Raw genomic sequence first — 17,279 nt, 5'->3', positions numbered from 1 at the left:
GAGCAAAGCCCCGTTCCCGCCCGCGGCTGCAGCCCCGGCGCGCGCCGTGCGCACCTGCCAGCCCGCGCCCCAGCTCGCTGTATTTCCCTCCCTTAGCGACAGGGGAGGGGCGCGGCGCCGGCGGCACGGCCATTGGTGGAGAGCGCGGCGCGGGCGCTGCCCATAGGCTGGGGGCGCCGACCAATGGGGAGCGCTGTATCCGGGAGGCTGGGGGGACGGGGAGCTATTTCCATCCGGCTCGGTGACGTCAGCGGGGCGGCGGTTGGCGGAGCGGGGGGGCCGCTAGAAGGGGGGGGGGGGGGGCGGTACTTTTGGGGTGCTGGCTCTGGGGTGGGGGGCTCAGCGCCTGGGGGAGCCGTCGGCTAAGCCACGTCGGCAGCCGCTTCGAGGCGAAAGGTGCAGCGCCTGCTTGAAAAACGCTCGTGCGAGTGTTTGGGGGAAGCGGCTGCTGCCTTAAAGTATCTCCTGGCGCTGCTCTGGTTGGCATGGCCCCGGTGAATAAAGCACATTAAGCGTCTTCCCCTGAGCTCTGCCTTCACGAGCACACGGTTCATCCCTTGGCATCCACAGGTGTTGACCCAGCAGGAGTGCCCAAAGTGGGAAATCGCCCTGTGGTCATGGTGCTTTAAAGGTATGCACTGGCCATGAAGTACAGAATCATAGAATCATTAGGCTTGGAAAAGCCCTCCAAGATCACCTGGTCCAACCACCCCCCTACCACCAATGCCACCCGCTGAACCATGTCCCTAAGCACCAGGTCCAACCTTTCCTTGAACACCCCCAGGGATGGTGACTCCACCACCTCACTGGGCAACCCGTCCCAATGCCTGACTGCTCTTTCTGAGAAGAAATGTCTCCTCATTTCCAGCCTGAACCTCCCCTGGCACAACTTGAGGCCATTCCCTCTGGTCCTATCACTAGATACCTGTGAGAAGAGGCCGACCCCCAGCTCCCCACTCCTTCATTTCAAGGAATTGTAGGGAGCAATAAGTTTACCAATATTACAGAATCACAGAATCATCTAGGTTGGAAGAGACCTCCAAGATCACTGAGTCCAACCTCTCACCTAACACTAACAAGTCCTCCACTAAACTGTACCACTAAGCTCTACATCTAAACATCTTTTAAAGACATCCAGAGGTGGTGACGCAACCACTTCCCTGGGCAGCCCCTTCCAATGCCTAACAACCCTTTCAGTAAATAAGTTCTTCCTAACATCCAACCTAAACCTCCCCTGGCACAACTTTAGCCCATTCCCCCTCATCCTGTCACCAGGCACGTGGGAGAATATACACAACAGCATACAGTGTAGCCACCTGCCTGATCTGCCTTTTCCATTTCTGACTCCTCTAACGACAGGGTGGGTCGCAGGGACGACTTCTAGAAGCTGAAACCCGATAGATGCTTCTAGCTGCAAGTGTTCTGTTTTCTATTGTGTTCCCAGCACTGCAATCACAGATGGAGTTGAAATGGTGTTATGTTACAACAGAAGATGATAAGCGAAAACAAAATCCAAACGCACTGGTCTGTCTTGGCAGAAAGTGTCTTGTAATTTGTTCTCCACTTCAATGTGCTGGGGGTCCGTCCTGAAGCACATCTCATTCAGCCTAGTAAAGGCTGAAAATTTGAGTTAAAACAGAGCTTTCTGACCTGAGGCCTATAACTGTCCTGCCTGTGCCCTGATGCTCACTGTTCTGATAGTTGCACAGCTCTTTTCCCTCTTATGTGACCCGAACTGATCCATGATGTGACCAAAATGCAGGCATCCCCCATCCTACGATGGCCTGCCATTCCTGTTAGGAGCACACACAAACATCAGGTAGATCACATAGATTTGGGCCTGTGTGCCCGGGCCTTTTGGTTGCCTACAGATGCATGCTCCAGCTATTTGGCTGCAGAAGGACATACGGTGTGGTGACCTGTGGAAGTGGTTCCATAAACGCAGTGCTGTGGTGCAGTGAGCTGAACACTCTTGATGCCGGAGAAGATTTGTTATGAGAGGCTGGAAATTGAAACTGGAAACTAGGAGGAAGGAGGCTGCTGACAACGAGAGGACTGAAGGTCTCAACAGCCTCCCAAAGAGGACAGAGGGAGCGAAGAGCCTATGTTATTTCCAGGTGGAGCTTCGTAATTTCACAGTCACAATTAGCATGAGAGGGCAGGCTTAACCTAGGGCTTTGCCATTGGGGTGGCAGGGTTGGTATCCCCAAGAAAGGATGAAAAGCCCTTACTGTTATACCTGAAGGAGCTGCCGTTGAAACAGGGTTTCTTCACTGTGATAGAGTATGGTAACAGAGGCAGGAGACAGCAGGGGAAGGCTGACCATGGAAGTGGCTTCTGCGAGGGAAGAGAAAGGCTTGTCAAAGCTTGTGATACTGAAGGTAAATTTGATTCCTTCTTAAGGATGTTCTTTCACTGAGAGTCAGATGGAAGGATGCGAGAGCCCTTTTCAGGAACTGACTTGTGCCTTTTCAGTCTCACTGGCATTTTCTTGCTATTCCCACCCAATTTGGAAAGCTGCTTGGAATAAAGATGAATTTACCACACACAAGGTGGTGTTTATGTATTGTATTTGTCCAGTAATCCCACACTCCAGATTTCCTGTGAGTTGCCTGCAAGGCTCAGGAATTTGTTGTTGTTGTTGTTAGTGTCTTTTTTTTTTTTTTTTTCTTTTTTCCTTTTTCCATGCAGTCCCTGGCTGCATGGCTTCTGGAGTGACTTGGGGAAGTGTCAGCTTTCTCTGAAATGTCAGATCACTGTTAGCAGGAGATGAAAAGCTGGTCGAGAATATTGAAGCTTTTCAATTTTAAACGTGTTTTGTGTGTAAAATCCCTCTTAAATAATTAGCAAGTGCTCTAAGCATCACTGCATATTTTATATTTCATCTGCCTGGAAGAAATGGACAGTTCTGTCGCTACAGATTAACCACAATTTATTTTGTGTTTCTTTAACCGTTGGAAGAGAGACTTCATAGTTTATTACTTTTTTGTCCAATTATTCGAGGAATGGGGCTGGACAGAAGAAGGGTTTAACCACAGCTTTCCTTCTACTCCCAGTCCCAGCAGACATTTGAGTTTAGAAAGAAAAAATCTGCACAAGCTGAAAATGTGAAAAACAGAGTGAGTAGCTCAACAGTACAAAGGGATTGCAGTGCTGGATCTTATTTTCTTGGCTGACATGGACTATAATGGTTTGTTTATTTTACCTTTGACATATCCTTATTTCGGTGTCAGTTTTTCTTAGTTGGGGAAAAAATCATCACTGAATTGCTGTTGGGTGAATTAGTCTTAGGCACCACTGGACACGAATTGTGTTAAAGCATTTGGCACAAAAAGCTGTTCAGATTTAACCTTTTCCTCACAGAAGTGGAGTTACTAATGATTCTTTTCTTGGAATGAAGGATAAAATCACCTTTCAGTTCATTTAGATGATCAGGTTGTTGTTGTTATTGAGGCTCTTTAAACAGATGGTTATGTCAGAAGTGTGTTCATGGCTCTGCTGCGGACAATTCTGTACATTTCTGTCCCGCAGAAACCAGCAGGCCTCCAAAAGCAACACAAAATAGTAACTGTTACATCACTTTTCCTAGAAAGTTGTTCTGTCCTGTCTTTGAGACAATCTTTGAATTCTGAGATGGTTTTGTATTTCTAGCATTGCAATTGGCAGCAGTATTTCTGGAGGAATAAAATGCTTCGATCTTCATGTGTGTTGGACCTGATGGCCTTCCTGGCAGTCAGAGAGAGGCTTTAATATGCCAAAAATACAAACGTGGACTCCTCAGCCTCAAGAAGTTGGTCTAGATTATAGAGTATAAACAAATGATTAACCAAACATGCCTCCAACACACAAACGTTCTCTTAAAGCATAAGCTGACATCCAAGTCATCTCCTCTGGTGTAGTACCAGTAGCTCAGAGCTGTAAACAGTCCTCTGCTTGATTTCACAGCCATTGCTTAGGTAGCCAGTACAGTTTTTCTAAGCTCTGCTATACAGAATTCCACTGTCTTTGTATGCACTGTGGCTCAACTGTAGGACATTTTGCCCCCATCAGCTTTCTCTGCAGTGTTGCCTGGTTAGCACTAGCAACAAGAATCTTGTGAAGCCTTTAGAAAAGTCTCTTCCAGCTTGCCAGAGACGGACATGTAGGATACTGGTGACCATCTGGGATTGTAAAGTGTATGGATTGCAGTGGTACTCAGGGATCTGCTGAAAGGTCAGGTCACCAGTCAGGCCACCTGGGACTGCAGGGAAAAGATCAAGGACTTGCAGAAAGCTAATTCTCTACTTTGGCGATCAAACTGTCGAAACGCTTGTTTTCTTGCAGCCCCACTGTGGCTCACAAAAGCTATTCCAAAACATTGCTGACACTGATGCTGATGAAAATGACATGCAGACGTACTTCACCATTTATGCTGCTCAGTTGTCATTGAGTATGGCAAACTCTTGTGTGCTGAAGTGTAGAGAGCAGATTAAAATAGACCAATCTATGAAGACTGGAAGGGTTATTTATCATCAGGGGGATTGGGGGGATTTAAAACAAATAATTATTGATCAGTATTTCAAAAACTGTCTTGAATTGTAGCTTTCCTGTTGCAGTACAGCTGTATGACTAGTATTTTGTTTTGTTGTTTGCCATTGGCTTGGGACCAGATATCAAAATGTGGTAACACCAAAGGAGGCTATAATAATGTATTCAAAATAACACAAGGAGGAATTCTATCTGGTATTTCCTAGGTACAGGGTTCCTAAGGTAGTATAAAATGTTATTCTATTCTTTAATGAAAGTTATCTATTTAGATATAACAGTCTGTTTCTTATCTATTGGCCTGTTTTGGAATCTACTTTCCTATTTAGAACAAAGCCTAGCACAATGTTGTGATACCATGTCAGTAAGTAGTGTTAATCTCTGCATAATTTTCAATACAGGAAACTTGAGAGGAATGTCCTTTTACAGCCCCATATAATGAGCAAGGAAGCACGTCAGCTGGTTTTCCCAGTATGTGTATTGTTTTTAAGTTTTTAAAGTTTTTAAAAACCTTCAAAGTGTCTTCCTTACCCCCACAACTCTGAAAAACAGCCTCTTCAATAGCTAGCATAGAATTTCAGTCGGGAGATGACTGAAAATCATCAGTCATGTTACAGTAAATACCAGCATGTCATCTAATACAAAGTCTTGCCAAAAATTTCTGCGATAAAACCCACATCCTGTATGTATACATATTTATCTATTGATACTAGAGTATAATCTAGGCGGGGTTTAAGCATCACATTTCAAAAAAGGAAATCCGTGTAAACCACTCATTACCTCTTCATCATCTGAGCATAGACAGATGCTATCATCTGTGTGACACTTCTCTAATCCTATGTGGAACATAGGATCTGTCTTCTTCATGAAGACAGATCCATCCTTAGCGTACATGGAGACTACTGAGTTTGAAACAGAGCTATTTCCAGTCAAGAATGCAAACCAGCAGAGATAGTTATTGCCCACCTCTTGCTTAACAGTCAGACAGTAGAGGTCTTGCCAATGAAATCAGCTTTTCAGGGCTCTCATAGACAATTCCCATTTACTGGATGAGAGAGCTCACCTTAGTGGCATGAGTGGAATCTTTAGATGCACAGACTCTTCCGTGGTCTTCAGAGCTGAGATATATCATCTGCCATGCTTGCAGGGGACTATTTGCCTTTCCACAAACACTTAAGATGCAATATTCCCCTGATGTCTCTGTAATTCCTATTTTGGAGTAAGGAAAGGGATAATTTTAACACAAGAACTGCAGTCGTGTCTGACTCCTGAGTAGACAGAAAGAAGAAAATTTCTTTAGTGCTGTCTCTTTAGCTTTTCTTTAATTTCTGACATTAAAGTGTACATCTTTGCTCTTGTGCACATATTGTACCTCAACTTCTCTTGCATCCTTTGAAAAATTATTTTCCTAGCAATTGTAAGTCACACAGTGCTTTTTCAATGCATATAATTCAGCACACAGGAGAAGTGCGTATCAAATTTATGGGCTGAAATGGAATCATCAGCTATTCATGAGGCAACACCTGCAAGAAGGATGGCTTATGGCTTCTTGTCCTGAGCAATACAGAACTTCAAGCAGCTACTGGGTTAACTTGTCTTTACAGAGAGCAAAAGCCCCTGGGGGAATCCAGCATTACTTATCTGTTTAAGAGCTGCCTCTGAGTGTTTGAGTGGTGTCTTGTTTTGTTTTTCCAAGGGGATCATAGCTCATTTGCATAAACAGTTCCCAGTCCATAATGAATATACATACCAGGATTTATAATAGATAAGTTAAAGAAGATTTTATGAGACAGCAAAGCATGCAGTAGTGGAAGGGAGAAGAAGTACCCTTTTCATGCTGTCTGGCAAGAATAATCACTTAGAGTAGAATATTATAGAGTAGAATAATATAGAGTTGGAATTTGTAAGTTATCCAAGTACTTACATCAAAATATAAAACAAACAAACAGGTATTTATGGGCACACTAGTGATACAAGTGCTACTGCTTTTGTGCACTGCATTCAATATCTGATAGGTAGCACAGGACCAAGGTATACAGCATTTGTAAATATGTTATTAAAGAATGCACCACTTTAGGCTGCCAGAGAAAATGAGAAACAACGTGGTCTTACTTAATCATTCATATGGATCTTGCCTGACTTCTTCCAGGATAAGAAGAACAAGGATTCTTAAGTAGAAACTTGGTCTGGTGGCAAGTCAGCTGCTACTCAAAAAAAGGAGTGAAACGCTGTATGGAATCCTCAGAAAAGGAAGGAGATCCAGGAAATTATGGTCTGTTGCAGAGAGCTAAGGGCACATGCTACTCTTTAAACTAATTTACCAGTAAATCAGCTATGATAAGATGTTGGAGAGATACAACCATGTTGTAGGTGTGGGTGGAAAGAATATGCACAGAAAAGCAAGCTGGTTGGGTATGTGGAGAAGCATGTTGCTGGAAAATCTTGTGAGAAACTTCAAACTAGCTGACATATTGTGTATAAACTTGTGTCACATGCTGTTGATTAGGCAGAATTCAAATGCTGAAAAGACGGAACAGCGGCAGAGTCTCTGGCTTTGTGTGATTGCTGAACAGCCCAGTGTGGAACACTTAATCTCATGTTCACTTCTACTTTTTGTTTGTTGTGACTACTCAGTGCTGTTTCATGGCAATTTTAAGGTTATTTGATGGACTCTGGGGAAGGGAATCTGAGTGGCATAAACAATTGGAGTGGATACTGCAACAACTGGAAGATGTGAGAGGATTCTTAGGGAGAAGAGCAGAGGGATACAGGGAGAGGCAGAAATGAACAAGCAGGGAGTGCAAAGAGGGAACAGAGGCGTACCATTATGGCATAGTGTGGGAAACTGAGGCATGTACAAGTGCTGTTTGCTTAGCATGGTAGACCCAGTTATCTAATTATTTTATCTGTCATATTTCTACACGTGATGTGCAAGCTGTACTGCAACATAGAGACAAGCACTAAAAGCAGTACAGCTGCTGCAATCTGCAGATGCTGATGTCTGTGGTTGCTCATAATCTGGTATGTAGGGAGTAAAGAAGAGGAGAACCTCAATACATTTGGTTCTGTGGTTCTGTCAAACAATAGTGTTTCTGATTTCAGAGTTTGCTTGGGCTGAAGTTCTTCAGACCCACTGCCTGAAGCAAGCTTCCAGGTGATAATGCTATTAGGAATTTGCAGCGTAAAGCTCCTTGGCAGCAGATGCCCTTTTTCAGTTTCTGTGGCAGTAGAGCAGGTTCCAGGGAGTGGGAGGGGAAGTCTCAGGGAAAATGTGCAAGACACCTGAGAGAGGTGTGGAGGGATGGGGAGGGGATCTGGAAGAAGCCAGAGGGGTGTCATGGGTCTATGTAGGGAGGAACTCAGTCTCTTTCTCCTCTCTCAGCCTACACCCATCTCTTCCTCCCCAGGGGTGTCTCCTCATGTTCTTGGAGTTTTGTTTCCAAAGCCCACAGCTGTCTCCTTTCCCCCTTATAGCTGTCTTTCTCTATCAACTCAACTTTGCCCAGAAAAAAAAAAACACCTCCTCATGGCTTTGCTGTAGCTTCTAATTATTCTCTGCCTAAAAGAAAAGGATGCCAGGAGCAACTCCTGCTACAAAGGAAAGAGGAGACAGAAGGTGGGTAAGGGCCATTTAGGCCAGAACAACAGGCTCTGTCTCCCAGGATGCAGGCAAAGTCACTTGCAGTCTTCAGCTGCTCCTGCCTTGTCTTGGCCTACTGAATTGACATCACTCAAGTAGTCAAGCTGATGTCAGAGGCCCAATCTGACCTTAATTTTGTTGCTGTGCATAGAATATCTGAGTTGGAAAGGGCCCACAAGGAACATTGAGTCCAACTCCTGGGTTGCCAAAGGACCACCCAAAAATAAAATAAAATATAAAAAATATCAGACCATGAGTCTGAGAGCATTGCCCAAATGCTTCTTGAACTCTGTCAGGCTCAGTGCTGAGACCACTGCCCTGGGGAGCCTGTCCCAGTGCCCGACCACCTCTGGGTGCAGAACCTTTCCCTAACCCCCAGCCTGACCCTCCCCTGTCCCAGCTCCATGCCGTTCCCTCGGGTCCTGTCGCTGTCCCCAGAGAGCAGAGCTCAGCGCCTGCCCCTCCGCTCCCCTCCTGAGGGAGCTGCAGGCCGCCATGAGGCCTCCCCTCAGCCTGTTCTGCGCTGGGCTGAACAAACCAAGGGACCTCGGCCACTCATACGTCTTGCCATCTAGACCCTTCACCATCTTTTTTGCCCTCCTTTGGACACTCCCTAAGAGTTTTATGTTTTTTATACTGTGACACCCAGAACTGCACACAGTGCTCAAGGTAAGGCCACACCAGCGCAGAGCAGAGCAGGACAATGCCTTCCCTTGACCAGCTGGCAATACTGTGCCTGATGTACCAGGGTACGGTTGGCCCCCCTGGCTTCCAAGGCATGCTGCTGGCTCATGTTCAGCTTGCTGTTGATCAAAACCCCCAGATCCCTTTCTGTGGGGCTGATCTCCAGTATCTCATCCCCCCAGTCTGTATTTATAATGAGGGTTACTCCTTCCCAGGTGAAGAATCCAGCACTTGCTCTTGTTAGACTTCATTGGTTGGTGATTGCCCAGCTCTCTAATTTGTCCAGATCTCACTGCAAGGCATCACCACCCTTGACGGAGTCAACAGCTCCACCCAATTTGGTATTGTCCTCAAACTTGCTCAAAAAACCTTCAAGTCCTTCAATCAAACCATTTATGAAAACACGGAAGAGGACTGGTCCTAAAACGGAGCCCTGGGGAAGCCCACTAGTGACAGACAGGTCACCAGCCTGATGTAACTCCATTTACAAGAACCCTCTGGGTCTGACTCGTCAGCCAATTGTTCATCCATCTTATTACGCTTTTATCTAACTGTATTCTGGTCACTTTGTCCAGAAGGATACTGTGAGAGACAGTATCAAAAGCTTTACTGAAATCCAGAAAGATTACAGTGGCTGGCCTCCTTTGGTCAACTAAGTGGCTGATCTTGTTGTAGAAGGAAATTATATTTGTTAGACATGACCTGCCCCTAGTGAACCCATTCTGGCTCTGGCCAATGACTGCTTTGTCCTTTAGATGTTTTTCAATAACTCCCAGAATAATCTCCATAATTTTACCAGGCACTGAAGTAAGACTGACAGGCCTGTGATTGCCAGGATCTTCTTTCCTGCCCTCCTATACAGTTGTTAGGGATGTGGCTTTTGTTAGGTAAAGCACAGTCTGGCAGGTGTTATGAAGAAAACATAATTGGTAAAACTACCAAAACTAACCTTTTACAAGAATACTTGCCCAGCGATTTGCTACAATTTAAAGTGGACCGCCAGCTGGTAAAGATCAGCTAACCTGGAAAGTTCTCGCCACCTCATAAAACTCACCTAGATCAGCCCAAAGAGAAGCAACACAAAGCTGCCTTCAGGGTCACCTGGCTGTGTATGACCTTCAGGGACAGCTGGGACCAAGGCTGCACATCCAAAGCCAATGCACTTAACGCCCTACTCCTCCAGGCTACTTACCAACAGTCCTGTCAGCAAGGAATGGGGAGGTAGCAATAACCACTCCTCCATTATTAATCACTCTTTCACAGAGGTAATGAATATCCACAGTCCTTTACACACTTCCAATTATTGCATATTAATTAATGCATGCATTTAGCCCATCCTGTCCTAAACCACAACATGCCTAAGTCTCTTGAATCAGTTCAAGCCTGTCTTTTAGGTTTCTAAACCAGGATCAATTAATGGCAGGTATTTCCTGCACACCCTCTGAAAACTCTTCTGCTGTTTCCCTTCCAAGTATGATTTCCAGTGCAGTGATCATCAGGAAGGGGTGACTGTAGCATACACCAGGATTATAGGTCTGTGAGAAGAGAATTGATGGGAGCAGTAGCCTCTTCTCTTGTCTCCATACTTTTCAGTATATGTAGAGGCTGCATCTTTGTGTCTAGTTTAATGAGGAACTGAAGTAATGCTGAGTGTGTGTTGGAATCAAAAAAAAATCTATTTGCTCCAGATATTTACTGTCCAACCAAAATATTGGCTAGTTGACCTCTCCACCTCATTGCTATTGCTACTCTGTCTATTAGCATAAGTAAAACACAGCTCTGTGTGTTCTGTGAAAGCTTTCCTGACATAGATTACTAACCATCTTACCTTTCATTCAGGTGTTACCTTTGACTTGTCTCATCAGGCTCTTCATATCCATGCAGTGTGTAAAATTGTGGTCCCTCATCTCATTTCTAAAATCAGTATTCAAGACTTTCAGTGTTTATCTGGACCCTCACCACAAGACCATAAACTGGATCTACCTTCACTACATGAATGCTGGAATGTCAAGACTCAGTAATTTCAAAATCTCAGCAACTGTATATTCTTTTAGATACTTAAACTAATAGATTTTTCTAAGCTGTATAATCTCACCAGATCCTTAAGGGATACCATCTGGCTGTACCATCACAAAAATCCACCCCCAGCCCAAAAATACAAGATTTTTTTTTTGAAGTAGAACTGTTGAATATCTTTTTACAATTAAAACAAATTTAACAATTATTTGAAGATGAAAGAGCATCATCAAAGCTAGGAAAATAGATTGTATTACTTTTCTTCCTACAAATTACTTGAAAATCCCAGATCTGACGGGAATCTGGAGTTTGAGAAATGTTTGTCCTTTGTTCCCCTATCTCGGGAACACTGTTCTTCCTGCACTAGGGACAAAAATCGTAATGCAGATCCCTGAATGTACCGTGGGAATAACAAGGCAGGATACAGATATTAAATATTTACTTGTGACCAAGTCCCACTCTTTTTAGTGCTTTCCTGAATTAGGACTGTTATTAGCAGTGGATCTGATGATAAAGACAAACTTTCTCATCAACCTTCTTTCTACTCAACTATAGCTTTCTAGTGTCCTGCAAGACCACAAGTCACAGCCCAAGTTCTAGCTGTGCTGCATCAGGGGTCTGGCTTTATTAATGTCCCTATTAGACGAGGAAAGAGCACAGTCTGGAGAGCAATTTGAGGCTCCATTAAGGCCTTAGTGGGTATAACTGTGTATTTAAGTCAATCTGCAACACTGTCATCTGGATGATGTATGCTACATCCCACCTGTGTAAGGTTTTGTTTTGCCAAAGGCTTTTTATTCCTGTGTTTTCTCAGTATTCCCCATCAAGGAAGCTTTGTTAGTATACTCAGTGTTCCCTTTCTGCAAGAATCCCTCACAGTTCAATGTACATAATTAAATATACATGTATGCCCATCTGTGTTAAAAATGACAGGTTTATATATACATGCTTATAAGAAGAGCAAATGTGAGGTGAACTGCTATTTACAGATAATCCTAGGCCAATGAATAAAATGCACAACCCATATGTAGGCAGGTGGATAAAGTAGTGTATCTTTTTATAACTGAAATTACAGGAACGTTAGAAAAGTAAAATGAGACTTTTGTTTGAATACCTGTTCTCAGTATTCATACAAGCCCTGAAAGCTCTGCGAAGGTGGATTTAATTTCTACTTAAAGAATTCAAGAAGATGCAGAGAAAAAAAAAATGCTTTATCTGATCCTGTTTGAATGGGTAGTTGAATGGTGGACAGAGTTCCCACTTTTCTCAGCTCTTGGCTAAATATATTTCTTTTGTACCTATGACAGAAAAGGGTGTCATTTTTTGTACGCAGTGTTGCTAGCCAGAGAGGCTGCCAGCACTCTTGGAGACCATCAATCTCCTTTCTCAACAGTACCACTACATCTTCCGCTGGTGTGGGTTTCTCTGGAAGTTCCTTATGCACGTAAATGAGTAAAACAGTAATGACAGCAAACTGCCTCCAGCTGAAGTATCAGGATGCAGTTTCACAATCAGCCTAGGGTGACCTCAACCCATTTTGCTGTATCCTTCCCTTGTGCCCCACTCCTGCCAGCAGCACCAGTCATCCTACAGTTACACACTCACCTGTATCAGCTGCCTGATTTGGCAAAAACAGCTGCTTTTGGAAAGGGAATGGGTTGTGAGTTTTGTTTGTTTGTTTACTTTTCCAGCTTAATCGTGTCCCTTTCCTGACTGCACAACCCTGTGGGAGTCAGTTCCAACACAAAACAATGAAAAGACTGTGAGTGTAGCAGGAGGTAAGGTCATCTATCTCTTCAGCAGCAATGCAGATGGCTTAAGCTGGTGAAATCTCTCACTAAAAAGGTATTAAAACAGGCTGATAGAAACAAATTGTGCACACTGCCAGGACTTGACAGTATCTACTCTTAGACTTCCAGCTAAAATACAAGTGCTGCCTTGTTTGTAATGTTTTTAGGCCTTGTTAAAGTGTCCTAAGTAACAGAAGAATGGAAGGTGGAGGGTTTTGAATTGTTTTAAGGCTCTGCCATGCATTTGGTAAGCATAAGCCAGTATGACTGATTTCTTTACCAAGAAGATAAAGTAAAACTGCTACCAAAACTAGAACTACTCTATAATACAGTAAGTGGATATAATAAGAAAAGTCAATATGGCTTTTTCAGAGGGAAGTTGTACTTCTGAAATCTATTAGAGTTGTTTATGATGGGTGTATAAAGGTGAACAAGGAGCTAAGAGTGATCCACTTTGATTTCCAAAACACTTTTGCTCTGGTCCCTGAGTAAAGGCTTATAAGAAATTGAGTTCATGATGGTAAGAGACATCATGATGAGGTAAGGGACAAAATCTTCTGTGGGTCAGTAACTGTTTAAAAGCTGCACAGCAGTGGATAAAAATAACATTTTTTTTCACAACAGATATTTGTTACAATTCCACTGGGGATCCATGCTGTTATTTGTGGTGGTTTTACCTTGCTGGGCAGCTAATCTCCACCACAGCCATTCCCTCACTCCCTCTCCTCAAAGGAAAAGGGGGAGAAAATACGATGAAAGGGGCTCAAGGGTTGAGATAAGGACAGGGAAATCACTCACCAATTATTGTCATGGGCAAAACAGACTCAGCATAGGGAGATCAATAAAATTTATTACCCATTACTAACAAGCTAGAGCAGTGAGAAAAAAAACAACCATACAACAACAATAACTAAAATCACCTTTCCCCCATCCACCCTCTCCTATGTCCTCTCCTTTAGTGGCACAAGGGAACGGCGTCTGCGGTCAGTCCCTAACACTTCATCTTCGCCACTCCCTCACAGTCACTCTCTGCCCCTGCTCCACGTGGGGTCCCTTCCACAGGATGTCGTCCTTCCCGAACTGAGCCTGTGGCGGCTGCTCACAGGCAGCAGCTCTTCAAGAACTGCTCCCACACAGCTCTGTACCATGGGGTCCATCCCCCAGGAGCAAACTGCTCCAGCACGGGTCCCCCACAGGCGGCAGCTCCCCCCAGGCCCCCTGCTCCTGCGTGGGCTCCTCTCCACGGGCTGCAGCTCTGGCCCAGGGCCTGCTCCTGCAGGGGCTCTCCATGGGCTGCAGCCTCCTCCAGGCCACATCCACCTGCTCCACGTGGGCTCCTCCACGGGCTGCAGCGTGGAGATCTGCTCCATGTGGGACCCATGGGCTGCAGGGGGACAGCCTGCACCACCAGGGGCCTCTCCACAGCCCGCAGGGGAACTGCTGCTGCGTGCCTGAAGCACCTCCTGCCCTCCTGCTCTGACCTTGGGGTCTGAAGGGCTGGTTCTTACTTCTCACTCTCCCAGCAGCTGTTGTGCATCAGTTTTTTTCACTTTCTTAAATCTGCTCTCCCAGAGGTGCAAACAAGATCGCTTATTGGCTTGGCTCTGGGCAGTGGCAGGTCCCTTTGGAGCGGGCTCAAACTGGCCTTTATGGGGCAGCTTCTGGATTCTTCTCACAGCGGCCACCACTGCAGTCGCCTGCTACTAAAACCTTTCCATGTAAAGCCAATATATTATTTTATTACTAAGTGAAATCAAAAAGTTAAAGAATGAGGTGATGAGCTTTACTAATGATACTAAGTTCTTTAGGATACTAAAAGTAAGTGCCAACTGTAAAGTGTTGCAGAATAGCTGCATGAGGAAAAAAATAAATAAAAAAGAATAAAAAAGCTGACACAATTAGGTTAATTATAGAAAATCCTAACTTTTCAGTACAGAGTGATGGTTTCTAAACTAATATTAGTACCACTCAGGAAAGAGGCTGTAGAATCATTTTGAGAAGTTTGATGAAAATACTCGGTCATGGTCAAAAGGCAAACCTCCAGGAAAGAAACTGAGAACAAACTGAAAACACTGCTATGTCACTCTTTAGTTTACAAGAAGAGCAAGAAGAATGATCAAAGATGTCCATACAAGGAGATAGTAAATGAAAACTAAATAGACTAAGACTTTTAGAGAAAGAAAAAATGAGGGGATACTATGAAAGAGATCTTTCAAAAATGGTGACTGGTATGGAGAAGGGCAGATGGGGAGCAGTTATGTACAGCTTTGCACAACAGGAGAACTGAGTGGGAGTCTGTAAAATTGTCATCTGGCAGGTTCAAAAAACAGGGAGTCTGTAAAATTGTCATCTGGCAGGTTCAAAAAACAGGAAAGTTATTTTTCCCATAATGTAGAATTGAATGTACAATACATATTCTGTCAGGATAACAAAAATGTGATGGGTTAAAAAAGGAATTGGAGAGATCTGGGAGACAAGTACATTGAAGAATATTGCACAGTGGTCTAGAAAGAATTCTCCTGCTTGGAAATGCTGAGAACTAAAGGATATGCCCTGGAAAGAATCAATTTTTATGTCTAATGAGCTTTTCGTAAGCACTCACAAATTGGCCATTGTGGTGAAGAGGGAACTAAGCTATAAAGACCTTTGGTCTGCCCAAGTACAGACATTTAAACTTCTTCTTTCCAAGTAAAATATATGGCTTTAATGAGACTTCTAATAATAACCACATAATGTGAGGTTACCACAGGTAAAGGGTATTTCAGATACTACATTTAGCTTAATATTGCCTCGATAACAGCACTGAAATATACAAATGGCATTACTGGGCATTATTCAAGTGACATTGGTCATATGCTGTGAATGCAACAAACCTTGTACATGACCACAGCTCTTCCTTCTGGTAAACACCATGCCATATGTTTTTATCAGGTACTAATTTGGGGGAGAATTAATCTATATAAAATTATTACATTAGAGCGTCCTAGTTATGTCAAAGGATAGAGATAGGGGGTTCTTCATTTATACAAATATTACTGAACATTTAATTTCAGAGTCTCAGTCTGGTGGATAGTAAAAAACGACTACCCACCAAACTCGTGGCATTAAATGGAAATTATATTTTTGGCAGCTCATCGGAGAGGGATTAATATTACTGGAATAGCTTTGTTTCTCAGCAATGTCTCCTTAAAACAGCTTCCTCTGAACACATATTTCTATTTTATTGAGAAAAGGAAATACGGTATTAGAAATCAATGTTTTTAAAGGGTAATTTAAGGAAATCTAATCTTGGCAGATGCTGAAATATTTTCAATTTAAAACAAATAGTATTTCTGTCATCCAGTCGGCTTTTTCAGATTAGACCATTACTCCTTGATAAGTTAATTACAAAACAGAAAAAGACTCAACCAATCTAAAAAAGCATATTAATGAAAGTATAGAACACATGTCCAAAAGCTGTTTTTACTGATTTATTGGTGAAATTTTGCTTTGTATATAAAAAACTTTGTCTCCGACTTGTTAAATCAGAGGAAAAAATGCTCAATTTTTCACCCAATCACAACTAATTTCTTTACATTGGTACAGTGATGGACTATTGTTTTTCTGTGCTACAATCCATTATGAAAAGTGACAGCATCATAATTGAAATTATTTAAAATATGGTGCATTTAGATAATTCTTTACTTCAGTATAAATATGAAATACAGAAGAAATGCTGTTATTGGAAACTGCTAGGATGAGCTACTGGAATGGAATTGTTGCTCAGTAGGCCAAATTCCCCTGGGGACAGCAAAAGAAAAATATCAGAAATTCCTTTGAAATGCAAAAAGAGGAGGGTGAGAGGAACCTTTTTGTTGTGTCTGAAGCCTGGTCATCTTTAGTTAAATCTTTGTGCCACAGGGCAGACACCCAATATCAAATGCTGTGTAAGTTTCACACTGCATAGGTACTTAGTCTTCATGCAGACATTGGAGACAAATTCATGAGTTTTGGATGTCAAGGATGGGAAAGATGGGGACAGACAATAGAAAAAGGAGTGCAGGAATCTTCCAAAATATCAATAATTTAAAGAGCTGTTGCTGCATGTGTAAAACACAAGATGCTATTTATCAACACAAGACAAAGGTTCCATGCAGTGCTGTGGGCTATGGTCTTTCTGGTTGTTATCTCACTTGAATCATTCAGAGTTTGACTAATCAGAAACCTGACCCCTGTTACCCCTGTTATTCCAAAGTACATCCACAAAAACCACATGTTATTTTCTGCTCAACTAGTCTGGAATTTCTCTTCCACAAGGTCATATCAAGATTTGGTTCAGGCCTGGCACCTCCCATCAGTTGACTTAAATGTGCTTAATTTCATTTTAAAAAAATGAAACCAGATTTTATCTAAAACATGTTTTGGTTCTGCTGACTACGATTTGTTGCAGGTTGATTAACAATCCCCAGGCCTGAAATACTGTTTTGATTAGTGTTTCTTCTTAACAGTGAAATGCTGGAACAAGAAGGTGAGGTAGTTTAGCAAGCTTCCAACTGCTAGAAAAGCATATGTATACCAGAGATTAGAACCAACCGTGAGGAAAAAAAAAAAAAAAAAAAAAAAAAAAAAAAAAAAAAAAAATGTTT

At 43.1% G+C, this 17,279-nt stretch overlaps 1 long non-coding RNA gene across 1 annotated transcript in view; it reads right to left on the bottom strand.

Moving 5' to 3' along the window:
• The window catches only part of LOC118164280, a 13,204-nt gene extending 13,008 nt beyond the window's left edge, over nt 1-196 (bottom strand). Inside the window, exon 1 of the long non-coding RNA XR_004749408.1 lies at nt 55-196. This is a non-coding gene — a long non-coding RNA (uncharacterized LOC118164280). The remainder of the gene's footprint in view (nt 1-54) is intronic.
• Nucleotides 197-17,279: the final 17,083 nt, after the last annotated feature.

The sequence above is a fragment of the Oxyura jamaicensis genome, chromosome 3 (assembly GCF_011077185.1).
Source record: "Oxyura jamaicensis isolate SHBP4307 breed ruddy duck chromosome 3, BPBGC_Ojam_1.0, whole genome shotgun sequence".
Lineage (NCBI taxonomy): Eukaryota > Metazoa > Chordata > Aves > Anseriformes > Anatidae > Oxyura > Oxyura jamaicensis.
Note: the sequence above shows the minus strand (reverse complement) of the source record. Positions and strands in the feature narration are given on the sequence as shown.